At 42.4% G+C, this 21,564-nt stretch overlaps 1 long non-coding RNA gene across 1 annotated transcript in view; it reads right to left on the minus strand.

Annotated features, from left to right (window-relative positions):
* LOC132593763 (uncharacterized) overlaps positions 1-21,252 on the minus strand; it is a 133,819-nt gene extending 112,567 nt beyond the window's left edge. Inside the window, exon 1 of the long non-coding RNA XR_009559573.1 lies at positions 21,178-21,252. This is a non-coding gene — a long non-coding RNA (uncharacterized lncRNA). The remainder of the gene's footprint in view (positions 1-21,177) is intronic.
* Positions 21,253-21,564: the final 312 nt, after the last annotated feature.

Consider the following 21,564-nt stretch of genomic DNA (forward strand, 5'->3'; position numbering starts at 1 on the left):
TCAGGAACCTTGTGTCAGGAGCTGGGGTCAAAGACCAAATATTAGAACAAAAGATTCTCCTAGTGCTCTTATCACTTAGGAAATTCCAAGGGTTTCAGGAGTTCTGTGGCAGCAACTGGGGATAGAGAGCAATATCCATTTTCCACTATCTCACAACTACAAAAGAGTGATTTCACACTATGCACTTTCAACTTATGTATTCTACAGCTTCTACCCATGGATATACACCCTCCCCCAAATGCACGTTCTTTTTCACTCAATACAAAGGCCACAAAATACCCCTTCTACTAAGTATTATGTGGATGAATTGCATGATATGTTCATCTCCCTCATACTTAACATTTCTGGTGACACTGCATACTTCTGGTAGGAAGATGAACATTAACTTGTCTCAGGATACACTTTGAAAAGATGTGCCTTGCTCCTCTAAGGCCAAGGAAGCCTAGGATGGTTAATGAAAGGACACCCGGAATAAAGTCCCCTCAGCATTTCAATAATTCCATCCCACTGTAGAGTAGAATAAACCCCTAAGTCAATTTAGAGAGGTTTCTGCAAGACAGCAAAGTGTTTGAAACCAGTGCAGAACGTACAGCATGGAATAGGATAAAAGAAATGCAATTCAGTTCCACAAAAATTGAGAACTCACTATGCACCAGTGTTACAGACTGAATTGTTTCCCCAAAATTCATATACTGAAGCTCTAACCCTCAACGTGACTGTATTTGGAAATAAGGCCTATAAGGAGATAATAAACGTTAAGAGAGGTCAGAAGGGTAGGACTATAAGCCAAGAGGGCTGTTGTCCTTATAAGAAGAGGAAGAGATACCAGAGTTCTCATTCTCTCTCGCTCGCTCTCTCTTTCTCCTTGCACACAGAGGCAAGGCCATATGAGGACACAGCAAGAAGGCACCCATTTACAAACCAGGAAGAGCAGCCTCCCCAGGTATCAACCCTGATTTGGACTTCTGGCCTGCAGAGTTGTGAGAAAATACATTTATGTTGCTTAAGCTACCCAGTCTGTGGTATTTTGTTATGGCAGACCTAGTAGACAAATACAGACAGGCACACTATTCTAAGCATGAACAATAGGGCAATGGGCAAACAGATGAGGTCTCTATACCCCTAAAGCTTACATACTAGTGGAGGGAGACAAACAATAAACAAATGCGTAAATAGCTTGATTAGCATGAAGAAGAAAAACACAATAAGGAAAAGAATCAGAGGAAGTATTTGATTAATAAGGTAGTGAGATGTCTGTAGGGACTTGAACACTATGATAAACTTTGAATTTAATTCTGTGAAATGGGGACACAACGCAGGGTTTTGAGCAGAGCAGTGACGTGATCTGACTTATGTTCTAAAAGGATCACTCTCCCTAAAATATTGGAGGACAAATGCAGGTTTATATTACTCTACTTTACGCTATCTTATATTAACCGATAAAGGCTTGGATATACTTGTAGTATTGCAGTGTAATGCCTAACGGAAAACGGGCAGTAGATAAATAAATGAATGAATGGGGGATAAGCACACATAAACTTAAATTCTGCCTTTATGACTCACTCACTAGCTGTGTGAGTTTTGGCGAGTTGCTTAGTCTCTGTGAGCCTCATTTTTTTCCTTTTGAAAAAAGAACTAATACCTAACTTCAGATTTTAATGTTGAAGGGAAATAGGGCATGTTATGGAAAGTGACTTGCCCATGATTTGCACTAAATAAATACAGTGGATTTGACCTGGATGGGCTTATCCACTTTAATTGTGTAAGGGTGGTATCTGCTTCAGAATGAGAGGGTGACAAAGCCTGGGTGAGTTTCTGAGGCTGGATTGGTGATTCCTTCTGAGAATACTGTGTGTTTTAGAGCTGTCCCAGGGCTTAATCCAGCTCCTAGAGCTCTGTGTGACTGACTGGGAAAAAATTGTCAACAAAGTAATAATAGCTAATCTCACTGAAGCTTCTCTCCCAGCTGCTGTGCTAAGCCCAATCATCTCACTGAATGAGTGAATGAATCCCTTAACCCTAGGAGATCGTAAGACTATAACATATGCAATTTACTGATAAGGAAATTGATGTTCAGAAATGATAATTAATTTACCCAAGATCACACATCTAAGAAGAAGAGAAGCAGGGGTTTGAATCCAGTTTTGCCTGGACCCAAAGCTCTGGCTTTTACAAATTCTGGCCCCTCCTCAGGCCCTCCAGAAACCTCACAATCCGTCAGTGTAAATATATCTTGGTAGAGCCTATATTTTTACATTCTGTGTTGGCCCCTGTGGTACTCATTAGCTCTATTTTCCAACTATTTCTGGCTCCTGACCTTCTGAGAATACTGCAGCGGTGTATTTCCCTGTCTCCTTTGGTGTTAGGCATAGCCCTAGGACTTGCTATGTCTGATAAAAGGTGAGAAAAGTAAGGCAGTCACTTCCAGGTAGAAGAGTTAAGAAACAGTGCCCGATTCACCACAGTCACTCTTTCCCCATAGTGGATGTGAGTATGGAAGGAAGTGACACAATGGAGCTCCCCTCTGCCTGGGTCCTTGGGTTGCTATGGTGAGTGGATGCCCCCGGTGATCTGCCCAGGACATGTGCTGTGGGGTAGAAATGGTGGGGCTGCAATCTGGGTGTTAGCTGTGACCATGCTAATCCTGGCCCTGGGCACCTCTGGGTGTCCTTCCTGCCTGCCCTTCCCAAACCTCTTCAGGATGCATTTCTCAATTCCAGCTGCTTTCAGGCCACAGTCAATAGAAAGCACTGGAGTGGGTTAGGGGGTGGAAAGAAGAGAGAAAACAGAATCTTCTTTCTCCTCACTGCCATGGCTGCGTCTCTGGCAGCACCTGTGTCTCTGCCACAGCTCTAGCTCTGGCTTGATGCATCCCCCATGGCCCTGACCTCTTGTAGGGGACCATAGCCCTTAGTTCCTCCCACCCAAGGGTGGTAGTGGCTTCTTGCTCTTTCTGGGCGGCTAATTTCTGGGTTCCATCCTTCTCATTTGGTTTATCAGGCTCTTTCAGCCCTTGTGTAACTCTTTCTATACCATGACTTTCCTCTGTTGAAAATACTCCAAGTGTTTTTTGTCACCTGGCTAGACCTAAGTACTACAGTCCATTTTCCAGGGTGATTTCTGAGGAAAAACATATGATTCTGGTTCCACACAAAACATGCAGATGGTGCTTAATTCATTCTTGTTGCCTTGCAATACACAACAGCACTCTCCCTCCTTCCCCTGCCCAGGACTTCAGGCCTACAACGTGTCTTTCTGGAACTCAATATCCCTTTTCTGAGGATAATTAAGATAATGTCATTCAAACAAATAGAAAATATTCTACTGATGACTGACTCCAATTCAAATGTCTCTGGCAAGAACTTTTAAACAAAGGAGGGCTCCAATCTATGCAAGTGATAAAGGGATCTTTTGAAGTTTCCGCTTATTTCCCGTTCTGTTCACTCTTGGTTTGTGTACTTACTCGTATGTGTACTTATGAGTAACTATGCAGGCTGGTTTTCTGTTCTTATCAGCCGAGTTTCTTGGGTTTCCACATAGTCCTGACAGATGAAGCTCCCCGTGCTTCATAAACAGGACCTCATTGCCTCTTCTTGGACTATGATTTTGATCAAAGCTGAGCCTGAGCTCAAAATAAACAAGAATGAATATCGCTGGGTAGTCAATAACAAACAGAAGTTACCAGCTGGAGGACCTCGGGCCAACTGCAACCAGCAGAAAGACTTTGTTGGTACTACCCAGACCTTTTTTTTTTTTTAACTGGACTGTGTTATCAAGATATCAAAGTTAGACATTTCATATTTTAAAATCCCAATGTATTCTGTCTATTGGAAGATTGGGAAATTTGGACCCATGAGGTCCTTTTCTTACAAGGTAACAAAAGTTTCCTAATTTAGGCATTTGCTCTCTAGGTCACTACAGTCCCCACAGGCTCCATCAGGCACTTACTTCACCTGTCTGGACCCAGTAGTCATTTGAGTTTGTGTCCCCTGTGATGGGCTGTGGCAGGGGACGAATAAGTCTGTATAGTGCTAAGCCATTGAGATTTAGCGTTTATTTGTTGCCACTGCAGAGCCAGTCTATGTGACTAATACATGGGGCTTTTCTGTTGTCACTGGTATAATCTATGGGGAAGTAAGAACATACTCTTGAGTAATCTCTGTACCAGGATGTGTTATTAGCCTGGGTTCCCAAGAGAAACAGAACCAATAGGAGATAGATATAGATATATAAATATATTTGTTTGGCCTACACAAACCATTATATGTTACACATACACACACAGAAACATATATATATATATATATATATATATATATGAGAAAGAGAGAGTTAGAGACGTGTTTTAAAATAACTGGCTCACATGACTGTGAGGACTAGCAAATCTGAAATTCACGGGGTAGGATGGCAGACTGGAGATTCAGGTAAGAAGGTAAGAGCTGATGTTGCAGTCTTGAGTCCAAAGTCTGGAAACTCAGAATTTCTATGTTGTAGTCTGGAGGCAGAATTCAATCTTCCTCAAGAAACTTCAGTCTTTGATCTTAAGGCCTTCAACTGACTGGATAAAGCCCACCGGCATTATGTAGAGTAATCTGCTTTACTTAAAGTTTACTGACTGTAAATATTAATCCTACCTACAAAATACCTTCGTAATAACATCTAGACTAGTGTTTGACCAAACAGCTGAGCACCATAGCCTACCCGAGTTGACACATAAAATTAACCATAACACAGGCTACACACAAAGTCTCAGGACTGTCTTATCTTTCTGATCTATTGACTATTCTGTGGTTGGAAATCTGAAAAATTATGCCTATATTAAGAGAAACAGATACAGTCAGCAAGGGAATAGAAAATTCTCTTGAATTTTTAATATAAGATAGAAAAATTAAAGAAAGCGTCAAAACATCTCTCCACTACTTCGCCCATTGCCCTTTGCCAGTCCAAGTACTTAAGTGCATATGTTTGCACTACATTCATCTGCATGGCCCATGGACCTGGCTTCTGATGCCGGCATTAGCTGCCACACCCTCCTGACCTCTAGAGAACCCAAGGCTCTCATTACTTTCCCTGCCTTGGCTCCTCCCCAAGCATGGAAGTATTTTGCTATGGGTCAAAAAAGAAGTGAAGGTCAAGGACACAGTGAGGTTGTAATAGTGGGGGTGAGGAGGAAGAAAGAGGGATTGAGCAGAGAGTCACTGCAAGGAGTAAGGGCTCAAAGCAGAAATCAGACTGGGACAATTGCTCCCTTCTACTCAGAGAGGATATCCTGGGAGTTTCCTCTCTCCATGCTCTTCTCTCTCCTGTCACAAGGTAGTAGGAAGGGCCAGGACTGAAGGAAGGCTTGCAATCCACTCCCAGTCCTCCCAACCCCCTTTCCACCTCCTGCCCTTGGAAGGTCAAGTGGGATCCAGGTGGGTAGTGTGGGGAAAGGTAAGTCAGGAGCAGGCCCCAGAAAACTGCCTTAACCTATCTACGGTGAGAAGAACCCACAGAGGCTAGCACACTGTGGAGGGAAGACAAATTAGACTGAAGCCCCAGGGAGCAATGAAGGATGGACTTGGCTGCACTGTCTTTCCCATGATGTTTCATGATGAGGACGCCAGGGGAGTGGTCGCAGCTCAGGCAGATGGCTGGGGCAGGATTCACCCTGACACACATCGAATCAGCTCAAAGCAGTTAACAGCTCAGGCTTAAGCAGACAGGCTCCAATTAGGATCCCAAACTCAGCTACTCACCACCTAGTTGAAATTTAAGAGATTATATAATCTCTCCAACTCTCATTTTATTTGTAAAACAAGGATTAAAAAGTTTCCTTTTAAGGTTGTGATAGAAATTATAATTACTACCACTTATGGGTTCTTCTTATGGGTTCTGTGTGCTTTCTATACATCTATTCAATCTAACCACATAATGAACCTTAGAGGTACATGAGGTTGCTCTTTGCCTATTTGGAGCCTATGAATGAAGCAGTAAAAAGATACTTTACTTCCATCTGTCGGAAGATTGTCATAATATACTATTTTTGTTAGAATAAGAAATTCTATTAGCATCTGCTGGGAAACGTGGGCAGTAAGCATGTTGGTCTCTCACGTTGATGATGTAAATGGTGTTCCCTTAGATCTGGTGCCTTTGTGCACTCTACAATCGACACAACTGCATGCAGCACACCTGTAGCTATGATTGCTATCCCCATTTTATAGATAAGTAAACCGAAGTTCTCAGAGGCTAAGTAATTTGGCTGAGATTATGCCAAGAGGTATCACTGTGCTTTTAGCTGAGGCAATCAGCACTGTGACAGGTACAAAGGAGGTTCTCATGAAAGATTAGATGCAATTTTTGTTACTGTTAGAACTGCCTCAAATAGGCAAAGTGGAGTTCGTTTACAGGTTTTTGCCTTAAAATGGGGATTATTCCAATGACAGTGTAATGGATAGATTAGAGGGAGAAGATAATTGCATTACATGAATGAACTGGTCCAGCAATATTAATTGGTTTGTGCAGCATAGTTTAGTTTTTGATGTTGTAATGCAGCTTTTTTATGTGTGTTTAAAGCTTTGCTAATTATTAAAATGCCTTGAATCTGTCGCATACTTTATCCTCTTCAAAGGGCTTCTACATTTACTCCTGGATTGTAAAGGACGCATGGTATCTTCCAGATTTCACACATATAAAAAGGGAGACTCAGGATCTAGCGTGGTCGCCTGTTTATGTGTTAAAGGACTGGGTCAGTGAGCCTTGAATCCTCTGCTCAGGAACAATGATGAATCCCTGAAGGAACTGGCTCCAGGGCCCTGGTCACCTGCTGAGCCCTTCTCTCCTCAACCCACTGGGTAAAACCCACAGGGATACAAAACTAAGAGGGAGCACTGAACCTAGAGAGCTCACCAGCTGGTCCTCAGACAATGTCACTTTGGACAGAGAAGTGGTGAAATAGAGGCACACTCAAACCAGGAAGCAGTGTCCAAGTCCCACTGCCTCTCATGTAAAGGTGGGGACACACTAATGCAGCAAAGGGTCGTTGTGAGGTTTAAATGAGCTTATATATGTAAGGGTTTAGAATGGCACTTGACACATAGTCTGTAAAAGTCACACACACACACACACACACACACACACACACACACACACACATTACTCCCTTCCAGAGGCAGAAGTAATCAGTTCTACCGGGTCTGTTAGGCATCAGAGAAGGCTTCACAGAGGAGGTGACAGTCCTGTATATTTTCCTCAAAGGGCTTAAGAAATGCTTTGAAAGAAGAAACCAGAGCACACAGCATGATTTGCGTCCTGATCAGTGTTGTCTGAAGTGGGGGGCAATCTCCACAAATGAATGAGAACTTGCCAAGTGTTCGGAAATGCTAATTTTAAGGATATATTTCAAAACCAAACAGCACACTTCCCCTTTGATTTTAAACTGAGAAGACAAAGCATAAGGTAACCTTTTCTTGATGACTCAGGATTTAGCCTTTTGCTGTCGGTAATCTTTTCTCAGGGCACCTCAGAGCTCTTCCTAATTGGCTGCCTAAATTTATACACAACAGTCAAGAGAAGGATCTGAGAGAGACAGCTCTCTGACAATGGAATGACCAGGCACTGCTTTGCTCCTTCCAGGCCTGTTACACCTACTTCCATTTCCACAGCGCTGTTCAATCATCAGGAATGTGACAGTGTGTGTTAGTCACTGTGCCCTGAAAATACAAAGGTAAATACGACATCTGTGAAGGACAAGGGACATCTTTGAGTGGCAGAGACAAAGAAATGGAGGTGGTTGCAATGCAGAATGAGGGGCAGGGGGATAGAGATATAAGTTTTGTTGGGCCTGAAGCTTATATGATTTAGTGGGTCCTCTTGAAAACAATAATATTAAAACCAATTCACGAAAGAAGGTTCAGAAGTAAATGAGTATTTATTCAGAATGAGAAAAATCAACAAATATCTAAATATTTTCAGATGCAGGTCCCTGTCTTCTGAGATCTCTTTGCACAATTTACAATAAATAAACATACATATAAATTCTCCTTGACTGCTCACTGCCTTCTCTTCGACACCTGGAACACTCTATGTCACAAATGATGCCTAGTACCCAAAGAGGCCCATGTGTGGAGGGGTCCCAAACCTTAGGCATCATTAACTTCAAGGGCAATCCACCTTTGAGAGTGAGTGGTATGTATAATGATGTAAGTAAATACAGGACGGGAGCACTAAGCCTAAGATTCAGGAAGCCTTCCTGGAGGAAGAGACCCATGAACCGAGCCTGAAGGGCTATAAGCAATTAGCTGGGGGGGGGGGGGGGGGAGTGGCTTCCAGAGAAGGGCAGAAGCCTGTGCAAAGGCTGCAGGATGGGAGGAGGGGAGTAAATTTGGGATACTTGTGCTACTGTGCATTGGCTGCTATGATTTAAAATGTATTTTTAGGTTGGGAAGAATATTTAGAGCAAAATTTCCCATTGACTTACATAATTTGAGCCCTGGAGCTTGGAAAAGTGAGCAATCAACATCAGAGACAGAACAGCAGCCCACCTCATTGACAGATTCCAGACCTCCAGAGTCAAAGTGCTTCCTTTTTCATTACTCAGAGCCCTTCTTCTGGGACTCTTAAGCCCACTTCTTTCTCATTTATGGGAATGAATGCAAAGAAACCTTCTTCTTATCAGGGGTGCTTGTCAGTCTGGCCTCTTTCTCCTTCCTCTTTACTGCCTTTCCTTAGGTTTCTGACTTTTCTGAATAAAAGATATCACCCCTCCTCCCCCAGTCTCGCTAGTTAAAAAGAGGATGCTTTAAAATATTGTATTTTGTGCTAAAACCAGCAAACCTTACAATGACTAATCCTGAACACAGTAGATGCTCATTAAATGTTTGATATACGACTGGGTCAGCTGCAGAATCCCAGTCCCCAGATTCCACTTAATCACTGGGAGGCTTTCAGGCAAGCTCCTTCGCCTTATTTTCTTCATATCAGGAGGCTAAATGAGATATGAGTGTATGCAATTCACTCTGTCATCAGATTTGCTGAAACCTACAGGTGCAAAGATGAAGATGGCACACCCTGCTCTGGACGAGCCTCAGGCTCAGTGTGAGAGCTCAGTATAGAAACAAGTGATTAAACTCTGGTGCAAAGGGCTTTGATGGAGGGGACCAACATGGTATGCACGTAAGGAGGCTATGCTGGAGCTGAGTGTGACAAGGAGAGTCTTCCAGGCAGACATGTGGAAAGAGACAAATCCAGGCAGAAGGCGAATCATGTGCAAATATGTGGAGGATGAGCAAATAGTGCTCTGATTCTGGCACGCAGGCAGGAGGGAGGAAATGGGATAAACAAGTGGGCAGGGAGCCTGATGCAATGGTTTTGAATATGGGGATGAGCACTTTGAATTTGACCCCATAGGAAACAAGGAGGCAATGAGTAAATTTCAGCAGAGGAATTATACATAGTTATGTCCTTGTGTCTGCTGTGATGTGGTGGATGGGCTGCTCTGTGTGTGTGTGTGTGTGTGTGTGTGTGTGTGTGTGTTGGGGGGTTGGTGGGGGGAGACCAAGTAGGGAGGTGACTTCAATAGTGTTCCCCCAACTCCAACCCCCCCACGGACACACTCCATCGTTTATAGCTAATTCATTGTAACTAATTTAGGAATTCTCACCCACTCCAGAGATGAGCATTCAAGCAGAAAAATCTAGATTTAGAAAACTATATGCATTTTTCTCTACCATTGTTTTTGGTGTAAGCTCCATCCTGACCCTTCACTCCTACTCTGCCATTGCCTGCACTGGCTGGGGCTAGCACATCAAACCCAGAGGCAGCAGCCCCAACTCTGAGCAGTTGTCCATCTGTCTCCTCTCTCCCTTGATAACAACTGCCACTGCTTAGTCATCCACAAATATAAGCAGAATGCCTACCACGTATCCAGCCCTGAATTGTAAGGTGGGAACAAGAAGATGAATAATATAACAAGAGTGCCTGCCTTCAAGGGATTCATAGACTGGTGGAGAACTTTTTATAGACTAGATGCATTTTCTGCCATGAGCTGCTCACAACAGTGCTATAAGATGCAGGGATCATTATCCCCATTTTAGAGATTAGGACACATGCTTAGGAAGGTTAGGTGACTCACCCAAAGCATACGAAATTCTTTTCTTGTTCTTAACTATTTTTCTTTTATTTTGCACAATTACTTGTTAGGAGGGGAATCTCTTTCCCATTCCTGACATTCCTTCTGCATGGAGGAAACTCCCCTAGCAAAGCATATGGTGGGGAGGAAAGGTGACTTGAAGAGACTAGCAATTTGGAAGGGGAAACTGCATACCTAATCCCTTTCTCTTATTTCCTCTTGAGACTTAACCAAGTGAAAAGGCACACCTTCTGCAGTCTTCCTCCATGCCCTCCTCTGCCGTCCACATCACAGCCAAAAAATGTTAGCACTGCATGGTTAAGTAGTCTGTCCATGGTTATGCATAGATATGAATGCAAGTAGGCCCACCCCAGTCTCTACCTTTGACCACTGTATCTGTTTTCCAGAGCTGCTATAACAAAGTACCACAGCCTGGGTGGCTTAAGCAATAGAAATTTATTTCCTCATAGTTCTGGAAGCTAGAAGTCCAAGATCAAGACCTCTCCTTGTTTTAGAGATTACCATCTTCTCCCTGTGTCTTCACATGCTCTTCCCTCTATGTGTGTCTGTGTCCTAATCTCCTTTTCTTCTAAGGACATCAGTCATACTGGATTAAGGCCCACCCGAATGACCTCATTTTACCTTAATCACCTCTTTAAAGACCTTAGATCCAAATACCGTCACATTCTGAGGTAATGGGAGTTAGAACTACAATACATGAATTTGGGGGTGACACAGTCCATCCCATAACAACCAGTATGCTAGATTGCCTCTTTCATGGCTAGACAAGAGTAGTACAAAAATATTGGGAATGTAAGAGAAGGAGCTACGTAAGCTCTCAGGAGTGGATAAACAAACTAACGTGGGAGTTGAGCGGAGGAAGGGATTATCTCCAGCTTCTGGAATGGGGCAGGGCTGTGAGAAAGCTAAAGGAATATCCATCAGGGTTCTTGGTCACAGGCAAAAGAGACCAACTTTGTCTCCTATAAGCAGATAAAATATGTATATCAGGGGAAAAAAGAAGGAGACTCACAGAATGCAAGGGAAAGAGGAAGAACCTGGCTTGTGAAAAAAATAAAATAAAATAAATGGAAGTCACTCTCAGGGGTCTGGGTAGCAAGAACCAGTGGAGAGCCTCTTCTGAATGCTTCTTCCGGAATGAATTCACCCCAGTCACTTCTGCCCTTACAGCAGTCACCCTGAAATTCAGACTCCCAGGACAGGAAGTCCAATCGAGGCATGTGTCCACTCTTCAGTTCGGGGAATCCGGGACACTTGGAACAAGACTGCATCAAATAGGGGTGGGTAGTGCCCTGAAGGGAGATCAAGGGGCTGTCTCCAAACATGGGGGAGTAAATGCTGAGTAGTCAAAAACAGTGCTGCAGTGAGATGTGTCATCCTGATATTATAGCTGGGGAAACTGAGTCTTAGCTTTAGGTACAGCTTGTAATGTAAGAGACCTGGGACTTACAAAAAGCTCTGCTAATTTCAAATGATGTACTCTTTCTAGCCACCCCATTGTGCATCAGTCTGCCCACTCCCAGGGTGAATAAATTAATATATGAGTAAATATATAAATGAACAAACAAGCAAACAAGTACATGGCGAAGTTAGAATTCCAAAATTTTCATCCACTAATTTATATATACTCTCCCTTCACTACTAAATTGAAGTGAAGGCTGAGGTATGTTTAATAAGAGAGCTTTCTTTATTTGGTTATCATTGATATTCAAGACAGAATTTGAATCCACATAATCCACCTTTTGTGAGAGAAGAGCAAGTTCTAGTTTTCCCTCCTGTCAATTCTTCTGGGCCCTGAGAGGCTGAGGAATCTTTACACACAACTCAGCTCCTGCAGGTGACCTCTGCTTTCCTGCCATTTGGATTATCGAGCCTCCCAGGCAAGGGTCATGTCCACCTCTGTGTTTGCAGTAGCACCTGATATATTGGTGGATCTCGAAAAAAGTAAATTAACATTAGCAATGTGGATAGGTTTGTCACGTATATGAGAGAGGGAAGGTAGCAGTTCCACATCTGGGGAAAGGTAATTGAGTTGGGGTTGAGGGTGACAGCAGATCCTGCATCTTTCAATTTATTGGGTATTTATTGAACCCCCAGTTATATGTCCAGTGTAATGCAAGCCCCCCAAAAGAAAGGGAAAAGAATAAGCCAACAGCTGATTCTAAGAAATATTTCATCTTTATAGTTATATGTTTTATAACTGAAACCTGAGCTCTAGACTTTAAGTTCACAAGGGCATGTGATTTCCACAGTATTTTTTCCAAAATTCTATAAGCCCATAGTAATCATGAGAAAAACATCAGGAAAACCCAATCTACAGGATACCTGACTTCTTAAGACTGTCAAGGTCATGAAAAACAAGAAAAAATTAAGAAACTATAATAGGCCAGAGGAGAATGAGGGGACATAACAACTAAATGCAATGTGGTACCCTGACTGGATGCTGGAATAGAAAGAACTTACTATGTATAGTGTCTGTCCCCACCTCCACCCCCGGCACCCATTGCCACCAAAAAAAAAAAATTATGTTCACCCAGTAGCTATGAATGTGACCTTTTGGGGGAATAGGTTCTTTGCAAATATAATCAAGTCAAGGTGAGGTCATAATTGATTCATTTGGGCCATAAAACCGGTATGACTGGTGTTCTTTTAGAAAGAGAGAAATTTGTACACAGAGACACAGACACAAGGAGAGAAGCCCATGTGAAGATGAAGGCAGAGATTGGAATGATGCATCTCAGCCTCATCTAAGCCTGTCATAGCCTGTTCAGGTTGCTGTAGCAAAATTCCACAGACTGGTGGTTTATAAACAACAGGAATTTATTTCTCACAGTTCTGGAGGCTGGAAGTCCAAGATCAAGGTGTTAGGATGGTCGGGTGAGGGCCCTCCTCTGGGTCACAGAATTCTTGTTGCATCCTCACGTAGCAGAAGGGAGAGGACGCTCTCTCAGGCCTCTTTTATAAGGGTGTTAATTTCACTCATAAGGGCAGAGTCCTCATGAACTAATCACCTCCTAAAGACCCTATCTCCATTGGGCATTAGGATCTCAACATATGAATTTAAAGGAGACAAAAACATTTACACCAGAGCACTAAAGAACTCCACAGATTACCAGCAACCACCAGAAGCTAGAAGAGGCAAAGATGGATTCTTCCCTAGAACCTTTGGAGAGAGCACGGCCCTTTGGGCACCTTGATTTTGGACTTCTAGCTTCCAGAACAGTGAGAGAATAAATTTCTGTTGTTCTAAGCTACGCAGTTTGTAGTACTTCGTTATAACAGCCCTAGACATTAATGGACATTAATGGAAAAAAATGGTAAAATCAAGTTAAAGGCTGGAGTCATTAATAATAATGTACTGATGTTGGTTTCTTAGTTTGACAAGTGTATCATCATAATATAAGATGTTGACCATAGGGTAAAACAGGTGTTATACCAAGAATGCTGTGTGCTAGCTTTGCAAGTTTTTTTTTTTAATTATAAAAGTTTATTTTGGAAAAAAGGTCAATTCACAGGCTGTGTCATCTTTGGATGGTCACCACCCTGAGCTTGGGTCTCCTCATGCATAAAATGGACATAATAAGAGTCCTACTGAGAATTGTGTTTAAAATGTGATAATGCATATATAGTCACATCTTTTCTCCTTTTTATTCTGTCATTTGGTCGATTTGCCAGCCCTTCCAAATTCATGTCACAGCGAATTTGTCCAGTTCATGCCTTCATTCATGCCATTGTTTAAAATCTTAACAAAGAAAAGGGCAGAACCCTTCAGGCTACTGCAGGATGGCAGGATGCCCAATGAACAGGAATAGTCTTCCAACTCGCCATGAATCCAGCTAACTCTTAGGTTACATCTTATGTTACATCTCAGGCTAAAATCTAGGCACCCTATGAGTCAACATTCCCTACATGTCCACTACTTGAATAACCTTAATTAAAAAGAAGTGAGGTAAGTCTAGGAAGGATATGATACTTTTCTTATCTTTTATAGGTGACTATGTAACATCATGGTTAGCTGGAGTCAGATTCATTGGGTTCAAACTCTAACTATACTAGGGATGACATTGGGCAAGTTAGTTACTCTCTCTTAGACTCAGTTGCCCCATCTGTAAAATGAGGACAGAAATATCTTTCTCATAAAGTTGTTATAAAGGTTACATTGAATAATGTGTGCAAAGAACTAAGCCACACAATAGGCATCGGTGTGTACTAGAGTGTGTGTACACCTGTGTTTGTATATATGCACACTTTCATTGACTGGTGCAGTGACTGACATACCAGGAGCACAAAGATTGTCTCTTTCAGGAAAAAGTCCTGTGCAAATGAGGACACTACAGACGGAAGAGAGATTGTGATTTGCCCAAGGTGATAGTGCAGGAGAATGGCAGAAGTCCCAGCAGAACACAGGACTCATGACTCCAAGGGCATTTACTCTGCAGGGATCTCAGAAATGATCTGATTGCTTTTAACTTGTAGACATGAAAACTGAATCCCAAACAATCAATGGGGCTTGTCTGGGGCATCATGATTTCTAAGTGGTAAATATTATACCTCTATCTCATGTGTTCCGACTCCTAGTTTAGGCCTTTCTCTACCTCTTCTGGATACTCAATAGCACCTACTACAGTCTATCCGTAGGCATCCAGTCTGCACTTAAAGAGTTGACTGTTGATATCCAGCATCTCAGAAAACAAGGGCAGCTCTGAAAACTGTCAGACCTTTGGGCAAGGGCAGTGAGGATGAGCACAGTAAAGCCAGGGCAGCTTTGATTAAAACATAGCTCTTTGCTGAAAGACCTGTAGCTGTATCTTAACGTAAATACTGAAAAAGCCTCAGTAATCCCAGAGGCTTCAGCTCCGTGCATCACAGCTAAGCAGTACTTTAGGCACACAGGAAGCTCCAAGAATATTCTAGCCCAGCTCTGTCTGCCTCACTCACACTGTGGAATTTTGTGCAAATCATTTCTCTACTCTGTGCTGCAGTTAATACTATAAATAATGGTAACAGAAAGTTTCAAAATACTTTACAGTTCTCCAAAAAGACATTTTGACACTTAGCTATTGTCTCATTTGATCCTCACAACATCTCTTCAGGATATTACTGTTATTATTATATCATAGCCCCTATATTATAGATAAGAAAACAGGTTCAGTGACACGGAAGTTGTTTTTATTGACAAATATATATTATCAACAATGATAATAAGGACTAATAAGCATAAGGAAGTATAGTCCTTATTTTATTTTATTTTATTATTATTTATTTTTTGCGGTACGCGGGCCTCTCACTGTTGTGGCCTCTCCCGTTGCGGAGCACAGGCTCTGGACGCGCAGGCTCAGCGGCCATGGCTCACGGGCCCAGCCGCTCCGCACCATGTGGGATCTTCCCGGACCGGGGCACGAACCTGTGTCCCCTGCATTGGCAGGCAGACTCTCAACCACTGCGCTACCAGGGAAGCTCTATAATAATTTTTAAATGGAGTATAATCTATAAAAATATTGAATCCCTATACTGTATACCTGAAACTAATATAATATTGTAAATCGACTACACTTCAATTAAAAAACCCAATGGCAGTAAGGAAAGTAGTAGTTAATATCTGCTGAGCATGTATCAAGGCTCCAAGCACTTTAAATGTATTTGTCACTTAATTCTCACACAATTTTGTGAAGTCGGTGATACTGTTATCCTTATTCTAAGCCACAAGAGAGGTTAAGCAACTTGCCTGAGGTCACAGAGCTAGGAAATGAAGGAGTCAAGATGTGAGACCAAGAAATCTGGCTCCAGAGCTCATGTTCTCATTAATAAGCTATAACAAACACAGCCTTTTGCTAAATAAGGAGCTTCTGAGCTGAATAAGACACAGACACACCCTTCTCCTTAAGGAGCTCATAGACTACGTTGGGGAAATTGACATGTAAATTAGATCATCACAATTCAGGAAGATTAAAAAGTATAAGATTCCTGAGTGGAGCAATGACACAGGGGTGATTAAAGTCAACATGGTGGACCTTGGATTAAAATCCAGGCATTCTGGGCTTCCCTGGTGGCGCAGTGGTTGAGAGTCCACCTGCCAATGCAGGGGACACGGGTTTGTGCCCCGGTCCGGGAAGATCCCACATGCCGCGGAGCGACTGGGCCCGTGAGCCATGGCCGCTGAGCCTGCGCGTCCGGAGCCTGTGCGCTGCAACAGGAGAGGCCACAACAGTGAGAGGCCCGCGTACCGCAAAAAAAAAAAAAAAAAAAAAAAAAAATCCAGGCATTCTGAATGCATCGTTAATATACATTCATTCTTTCCTTCTTCCGATAAATATTACTACTAAGTGGTAGAGATTGGAAAAAATAATAATGACATTATTCTTCTCCCGAAGAACCAATAATTACAATCCAGAGAAAACATTTTCCAAACCACTTCAAGCCCATAGCCTTTGTTCCAACGTGAACATACCAAGAGCCCATCAGTCAGAAACTGAAGTGAGGACTATTCACTTACCAATTCCCTCCTCATCCCCTGCCCACTGCGGTGAAGAGGCACAAAGGAGCATTCCATTCCAGTGACGTCAGCAGTGGTAGCCTGATTTAATATAACCTCAAGCTCAATCACTTGCAGTAACACAAACTTAGTTGGGATCCCTTTAATCCCCATAGAGGTTTGTCTCAATACACTGGGTATTGGCTCTGCCTTGAGAACTATGCTTGCTCTCTGGTGGCGGATCTGCTGCGAATTCCAGGAATGCAGCAATAGTAGGTCTGTACATTCTTTAGATGACAACTGGTGTTTTTGAACCAATCCTCAAAAAAAATGTCTTTGAAGGATGTGGTCAGACTTTCCACACCTTCTCCCTTTGGGGTCAGAACTATCTCAGAATACATGTTCCCCAGTGTTTTGAGGATAAGAGAGATGAGATTGCAATTAGAAAAAGCTAAAGATGGAGTTTTATTCCTAAAATAACAAAGTCAGCTATAAATTTCACAATCAAGCTCAGAGTATGTGAGGTGAAATTATAAAATATGCCTCCTTCAACAACGTGACTTCCAAATATGGTAACAGTTCTTTCATTTTTTCCAAATAATCACCAGAATACCCACCTAACTTACTAACAAGAAAGGCTAAGACTTGAAACCTTTCCAACAATGGCTGTAGAAATATGTCACCATATTCACTGCATCTAGGAGAGGGGAGAGGTTGCTTCTGCTTCTGAATAGCAAGAGGAGAGAGAAATTGAGTCTAACCTGTTGCTTATCATTCCTTCTTGCTGCCTCGTTGTGTTGTTATCAGACTGGTCCTGCATAACTCGACACTTGATGCACATCCATGGCTACTAAGATGCCCTTGTTGATCTAAGTCACTGACCAGAGAATCCCCATGTTGGAAGACAAGCCTAGTCGCTTGGCCCCAAAGCTTATCCAGTGAGCCTGGGTTCAGTTTCAGCCATGATTTGCCAAAACCATCTCTCCCCCACCCCCCTCCACTTAAGAGTGCTTCCATGAGCCTGGGCCACCTACCTGGGCTACCTCTTTGGGGGATGTTTTTTTTTATTTTCTCTATCACTGGGCTTTCAGCTGGACTACCCTGGTCCATCTTTTTAGCTTCAAATTTTCCTGGCTTCTTTTTGTCCTTGGACTATTAATGCAAACGGGTCCTCTTTTTCTCAGGGATCAGTATTCCCTGCCAGGGGTCTCAGAGTTGGGCACCTTGACCAAGGTTTTGTCCTCATGAATGCCCGTTCCTTCTAAATCTATGCAACTGATGGAGTGACTTTGTGGCTCTCTTTTGAATAGAGATTCCTCTGGGACTTTTGTCACTATTTCTAGTTCAAGAAGAGGCTGGCATTATTTTTCAGGATTTCCCTTATCATGCCCTGATAGCAGCAACGTGCACATAGAAAGCAACAAGTGTGGAAGGCTGTGAGTGGGATGGCAGCCGTTTCTTTTTCATCAGAACATATCAGTGTGTTCCATCCTCAGAGTGGCATGGAGTTGACACTGGGCAAACTGGTCAGGGCAGGGAGGGAAAGCAAGAGAAGACTCATAACAGATGGCCTTGTCTGCTTTTTTCTTGTCTGGTCTGGCAGCCAAGCAATTAGGAGCAAGCCTATCCGCGCTCATCAGCTGACCAGCAGAGGGGATCTCAGGGAAGAGATAAGGAAGAACAGAAGGGAGGCTCCAGGAGTGCATGTCTACCCTAGCCTAACTCATGACCAGATTTAACCAGCAGCCCTTGAATGTGAACCCTTGATATCGCAGGACTAGCAAGGCTGCTGCTGTGAACTCAGAGTACAGATTCATGTGGGAAAACTGCCTTGCTGTGCTGAGAGCCATGGGGCTGTTACCTGTGTTGCTTCCAGAGGCCTATGCAGCTGCCTTTACCTGCTTGTCTTTTCCCAGGGTCCTCTTTGTCAAATACATCAATTAAAAACATCAACTGCTGAATGAACAAACACAGGCAGCAGGAAAGGGCCTGAAGGGCCAAGTTCTGTTTTCAGTTACTCTGGGTTTTCAAGCACTTTCCAAAAATATAACCCCCACCACCATGGCAAACCTGCCTGTGATGAAACACAATGTACGATTTCTAATGTTGACACAGAACAGATGGGACTTTGATTTTTTTAATCTGTTTTTGATAGAAGAGAAATAGACATAATGGATTCTTTTTGGCGGGGTAGAGGCGATTTGGGCTTTTCTTTTTCCTTCATCACATGCATAGCTAACACTGAGAGTTCTTGGGTTCCCTCTCCTTGTTTGTCATCAATCCCTTCTGTAACTGGGAGTCCCTGCTGGACTGGGCCTTGTTTTACTCATCAACCAGAAAGGATGCAGTTTACTGCCCCCAGGTCTCTTCCATCTGCTCAAAAGAGCAGCTGTGGGAGCTGCACACCGGAAGAGTCTCTTCAGACTCACCAGCAATGAGACAGGGGCTTCTCGGCATTGATCTACAAAGTGATGGCTGAACAGGGGACACAGGGTATGGTTATCTTCACCTACCCCAGATATTCCTGTAATCTAAGTGCAATCAGTGGGCAGGCCACACAGAATCGGCTTCAAGATGAGTCCCAACAGATTGCAGCCCACAAGCTCCTCCTAAACAGGCCTTCCAGAGCTGACCCTGGTCACAGAATGCCCTTGTTGAGCCTTCCCGTTAATTGCCAGCAGAGATCCTTTGAGTGTGGTCTATGCACAGAATGTTCTTCGGTGGGGGCATGTCCACCCCCACATGATCCCATTCCCACGGCAACAGTTGGTACCGGGGCAGTTTGCAGCAGACTCTATAAGATTGGTTAGGCCTGGCCACTTTAACCCCAAACTGTCTGATTAGACGACAATAAGTATAGCTGAATAACTGTTCAAGCCAGATTTCAAATTTAATTTACTACTGGACTTTATTTCTTCCTACCCAAAAACTGCCCATCAAGGAAAAAAAATTAAAAACAGAAAGAAAAACACAACGAGGGACTAGAGCTTAGGGTGGTGGGTGTTCTACCCTATGTTGAGAGTGGCTTGGCTCTCTGGTCTCAATCAGACAGGCTCCCCAGGAAGCTGTATTGATTCAAAGGGACAAAAGGCAGTCTCGTGTGGGAGAGTGAGTGCAGGTTTTTTGGCCTTCCCAAGACCTGCTCACTGCCCCACCATTCTCGGGGGGTTGGTGGGGTGGGAGGGGGGCTGGGGGGCAGGGGGAGGGGGAGGCAGGTTACCGGTTTAGGAAACTGGTAGGATTACAACCTGGAAATTCACCTTATGCTCTCCCAGATTCCAGTCTCTCCAGCACAAGTGAAATTACCCTGACCATTTTTCTGAAAGAAAAATCTGGAAATAGGAATACTTCCCCCAAAGAAATATTCTGGCAGAAAAAAGAACAAGGTCATACAGAAACTGAAAATTTTTACATATCCACAGGAAATGAAATCACTGTCTTAAAGAGATATCTGCACCCTCCCCCATGTTCATTGCAGCATTATTTACAATAGCTGACACATGAAGACAACTTAAGTGTCCATTAATGGATGAACAGATAAAGAAAACGTGATATATATACTCAATATCACACATACACATACACACACAGTGGAATATTAGCCATAAAAGGAAGAAAATCCTGACTTTCATGACAACATGGATGGACTTTAGTTATGCTAAGTGAAATAAGTCAGAGAAAGACAAATGCTGTATGATCTTACTTATATCTGTAATCTAAAATACCCCAAGTTCATAGAAACAGAGAACAGATTGGTAGTTGTCAGAGGCTGGAGGAGGGAGGGAATGGGAGAATGGGGTAAATGGGTGAAGGTGATAGAAAGGTACAATCCTCCAGTTATAAGAGAAATAAAGTCTAGGGATCTAATGTACAGCATGGTGACTATAGTCAACTACACTGCATTGTATATTTGAAAGTTGTTAAGGGAATAGATCTTAAAAGTTCTCCTCACAGGGGGGAAAAATTGCAACTGTGTTGCAATTTCTCATCACAGGAAAAAAATTAACTATGTAACTGTAACAATTGTTATATATGTACAAATATATACACACAATACAATATATCTATAATGTTATATGTCAATTATATCTCAATAAAACTGGGAAAAAATTTTTCCAGAGGAGCAGAGAAAAGATTGCTGGATTGTTTTATTTCGTGAGCCAGCTGTAGAAGAAGAAGTCTATTTCTAGTTTTTTATATATTTCACGTGCATCAGAAGTGCATCCCCTTGGTGACTATTTCTCAGACTCAATATCATGTATATAAACAAGAGGACACTTGTCATTTTGTTTGCCTTGTTGGACAGCAAGTACCATGGTACATAACAGATACTCAATAAATGTTTTGACTTAAAAAAATTGTTTTAAGTGCCATTATTTAGTTAATGAACATTTAGTAAACAAGCAGGAAGAGGAGAATGCCCTCACTACTGATGACAACAATGATGATGACGTTAGAAGGAATGAAGAGAAAGCAAGATAAAAAAGAGCCTATATGGGGTAACCTATCAACTTTCTGATGATTATGCCCAAGTAAAATGGGATTGCCAGGGCCTGAGTTCAAATACCACTCTTACCACTTAGGATGATTAGTTGGCAAGTCATATTATGTCCCATTCTCAGTTTCTTCATCTTTAACATGGAGACAATGATTCCTCACAAGCTGTGAAAATCAAATGAGAAAATCATACGTAAAAGTACTATGTAAATGGGTTTGTGCAAATATAAGAAGGTAATTTTATTATCAGTCATAAAAAACTATATAGATCACTTAGCATCCACTCAAGTGTTAAGATATCTTAACTACAAAGTATCTATGAAAATAACCAAGGATTTTATATATATATATTAAATATAATATATATATATATTTTATATATAATATATATATTAATTGCTGTGTAAAAACGATCACAAACTTAGTTGCTGAAAACAACACCATTTATAATCGCACAGTTCTAGAG

Source organism: Globicephala melas, chromosome 17 (assembly GCF_963455315.2).
Source record: "Globicephala melas chromosome 17, mGloMel1.2, whole genome shotgun sequence".
In the NCBI taxonomy this organism is placed as follows: domain Eukaryota; kingdom Metazoa; phylum Chordata; class Mammalia; order Artiodactyla; family Delphinidae; genus Globicephala; species Globicephala melas.